Genomic DNA, 3996 nt, shown 5'->3' with positions numbered 1-3996 from the left:
ATAATCATATGAAATCGAGGCAATGAGTTCCAGGCAGCCAGTCCAAGATGGCTTCCAAAAGCTGAAATAGTATGGCGTCCCAATCGATATCCGTGAAAAATATTGTGGGACTCAGTGTCACGATTAGGATGCGTTCTCCTTCAACAAACGCAACAAAAACACCCACACGCACAAACTGACAATACAAAGATACCAATTTCTAATATATTGCTTTTATTGTTTACAATGACAGGGCTTTTTGTGATTGCGTGTACTCTTACAGCTTGGATAAAATTAACCTCGACAGACAAATAAACTTTGGTCCTATCGCTCAGTTATTATCTGGTAAGAAAGCTGTTGTGGTACGAAGAACTTAATTTAGCAATTTGTTTTCATAAATGCAATCTTTACATTCATTGCATTTAGGGGTCTTGAATCCATGTGGGTCCCCATCGCAGCATAATTTACCTAAAATACATACACAGTCCTTTTCCCAGTCATTTAACGGTTTCTGTCTGATGGCATTCGTTAAAATTCTCTCATAGTCACAATCTTGTTGGTTTGGTTTCTTTCGCCTTGTTGACTCTGACAGGAAGTCGTCTTCAATTGTCGCTCTTCTTTTGTTCGTTACCAAAGCTCTGTTATGTCTACCATGCAACTTTGCGGTGAAAAAGGACAGTATAACAAATACCTTGAAGATGCCAACCTGTGAGTCGTTAAACGAAAACATAAAAGATACGTTTTTGAACGTCGAAAGAGGCCTTTGCTATTTGACTTATAACCTGCTGTTAACTTACTGTATTCATTTTCCCTTTTCTTGACTCAGAATCGGTTCGTCACTCCAGACTATTTATTTACATCACCCAAACTGGGCGTTTCGTGGTTTTTGCAGCCGTGTAAGTTATAGACTTCAGTCACATGACGAACCATATGTTTCCAATTATTGATATTTTCAATATTTGGTGGAGATGTTGAAAACCGTTTATTGTGTAAAAAACGAAGTCGTACTTCCAGTTTTTAAGGCTGGGTAATACATAACTTTACTTTTTATATTAATTTTAATTCTGATTATAGAGTAGCGTTATTCAAATGTCTTTAATAAGTGGCAAAAAATGATATGCTACTAAAGTCATTTAGTGGCTGGAAGCTCATAAAGAAACCAGAAGGCTTATTTCATTTATTTAATTTTTCTCTTTTTTTTAAACACACACACGCAAAGCTCGTCAACTAAAAACCAGTAAATAAGATCACAAGAAAAGATAATCCTTGAGCCGTTTCTAAACAACTCAACACTATCAGCGTTATGGATTTCAGGTGAAAGAGAACTAAAGAAATTTGGTCCTCGAAATCTCTCTGAAAATTGCCTTATATTAGTTCGTCACGGGAATATATAAAAATTACGAGAATTTCTTGTATTACAGGAGTGTCTCTGAGACACAAACTGAAACATATTGCCAAATGCATAAGGAAGTAATCACTTAGTAAAGAGAAACATAAGTTTTCCAATTTGAAAAGAATATATCGTTCAGTTGAAATCTAAGAATATTGAGTTCTTTTAGTAAATTTTTAGTGTGGGAATCGCAAAAAACCTTTGATACGATTCTGACAACCTTTTCTTGTAGAGTGACAATACGGTCTAAGTTTGAGCGATAAGTAGATCCCCACACTGAAACAAAAATCCATAGCGTGATTCTCGCGTTCCTGACGATTAGAGTACCGACTCGTAAACAATCCGCCCATTATAACTCATCATGTTGTCAAACTTCCTGTCTCAGCTAGAGCAAAGATTATAGCATAGTGTAATTGGCCCTTTGCAGCTGGCGATAACATGGTCCAAAAACCGCCATACAGGAGAGCAAATTACGGACTGGGACATCTAAAACAAAGAAAATTTAAATTAAGTGGCTTTGTTTTAGAAGTCCCAATGCGCAATATGCTCTCCAGTGTGGCGGTTTTTGTACTATGTGATCACCAGCTGCAAAGGGCCTGTTATTATATTATCACAATGCAAATGGACTCTGTCTACTACTTCTCATGTCATCCGTCTGTTTATCGTTGAAAATAATGCCATTTGTAATACTGTCAATATATCCCTCGATGGAAAGGTGTAAATTTATGTGTAGAACTCAAAGTAGTTTTTCCCTAAATTTGTTATTTCGTGTCACCTTCACTTTTTCGTTACTCTTACAAGAAAGACTCTCACCAAGTGCCTATGTTACTTTAATGGATAGTTAATGCTTACATCAAAGCAGCTGTATCTGCGTTTGTTGAGTGCTTGTAATAATTTAGCACTTATTCTCTTGCCACTTTAATTCTAACTATCAGATATTGCTGTTTTAAGAAAAGAGAACCAAGTACAGCCGCCAAGTTTTAATGAAAACAAATGGTGTACAAATCATCCGTTTTCGAAGACCCGAACTATCAACACTAGTCAAATGTCAGTGCATTCACTGAAATGCTCCTTCCTTCCAAAGTTATTCCAAAACAAAAGTCTTGGTTCATTAAAAAAATGGGAAGCGTAAAAAAAAAAGAAAAGAAGAGCTTTGTTATAATTATCTCTTTCACTTATAATGTAAAGTTTCTCATTCATTCTGAATAGGTTTTGAACTGTAATTCATAGTCGTGCATTTTAATAACTTGCACATATATACTGCACCCCAGCTTAACCTATTTCCATCTTGTTACCTTCGATTCCTTTATATGCGCACTCACCGGCGCCAGTTATGATTATCACTTTGGGTGCAACGTTTCTCAGCACTCAAGGACTTCCACTCGATCGCAGCTTAAAAGTACGGTGTATGTCATTCTTGGCCTCACTTTATTCGTTTGTTTCATTCCGTTACTTCTTTTTTTTTTTTTTTTTTTTTTGATAAACGTTCTGTTTTATGTACGCGAAACAGCAAACACGGAATAAGACGAGAGAAAGAGGAAGAGAGAGAGAGATATTGAGAGAGAGATGTTACGAAAACATCAGCTCAAGAGGAATATGGGATGTTAGAGTTCTTGCTTTTTTTCTTTCGTCACTTCTTTAAGACAATCTAAGCTTTAAAATGATGGATCTTACCGCCACTTTAGCCACTTTCTGTGGCAAATAGGACGTTGCGAACCAAAAGAGAGGTATTTGTCGGTATGCGAGGGAACACATGTCTCTCAGTAAACTGTCTTCTCCTTTCTATACTGAGACAATTAAATCGAGAAAAGACAAATGTCTATCGTAAGTTAAGGTTCACATTACAGGCAGGTTGGCAATCAGACTTAGTTTGCTACTCTGGTTTAGCATGATATAATTTAAATGTGACAAACAAAGTTGGAATTTTGAAGCGAGCCCATGTTTCGACATTCTGGTCCTATCTCGTTTCCTATTTAGCGATCAAAAGTTATAAGTTTATAAGCTTCCCAATTTGCTACAAATGAAAAGGATGTGGGCATTAATAGTAATTAGCGTCCTTTTCTTTTAATAAGATGCAAATGGGTGTCATCTGAAAGGCCGTCATCATCACGGTATTGACCTGTCAAGCTTTCAAACAACGGAATTGATGGTTTCGTCGGTTCGTGGTGATAATTCTAGACCCTAAACCCTAACCCTAATTACCCCCACGCAGTTGTGAGCTTAGGGTTAGGGTTAGGATTACGATTTAAAGCAGAATTTCCTTTTTTTACAAATAAGTGTCTTTTAATGCTCTTTGAAACGTGTACCAAACTAACGTTTGCTCGTGATCACAGTCGTTGCACGGCGTCAGCTCGTTGTTGCCTCAGTGGGGCCTCAGTACGGGTTCCCTAGGTTTCGGAAACTATGACTTAGGTCTGGAAAGGTTTTTGGCTTCTCAAGAGTCTCTCGCATAGGTTCTGTAGCCCCTTTAATGAACGGGATGATGGTTAAGGCGTTTAGATTAATGGGTACCCAAATAACTGTACGAAATCACTCTTTCTCGTAACAATTCAGGGAAGACTCGGAGCATGACTCGGTTGCTGGCCGGTTTTGCATCATATTCTCATTCCTTGGCGCGCATTAGCTAT

At 37.5% G+C, this 3996-nt stretch overlaps 1 long non-coding RNA gene across 1 annotated transcript; it reads right to left on the bottom strand.

Annotated features, from left to right (window-relative positions):
- Window positions 1–190: 190 nt before the first annotated feature.
- On the bottom strand, window positions 191–970 carry LOC138031372 (uncharacterized). Its single transcript, XR_011128236.1, has 2 exons — window positions 777–970; window positions 191–685 (listed from the first exon to the last, which is right to left on the bottom strand). It is a non-coding gene; the product is annotated as an uncharacterized lncRNA (long non-coding RNA).
- Window positions 971–3996: the final 3026 nt, after the last annotated feature.

Source organism: Montipora capricornis, chromosome 2 (assembly GCF_036669925.1).
Source record: "Montipora capricornis isolate CH-2021 chromosome 2, ASM3666992v2, whole genome shotgun sequence".
NCBI classification, from domain to species: Eukaryota; Metazoa; Cnidaria; class Anthozoa; order Scleractinia; family Acroporidae; genus Montipora; species Montipora capricornis.
This window is presented reverse-complemented; position numbering and strand designations above follow the sequence as displayed.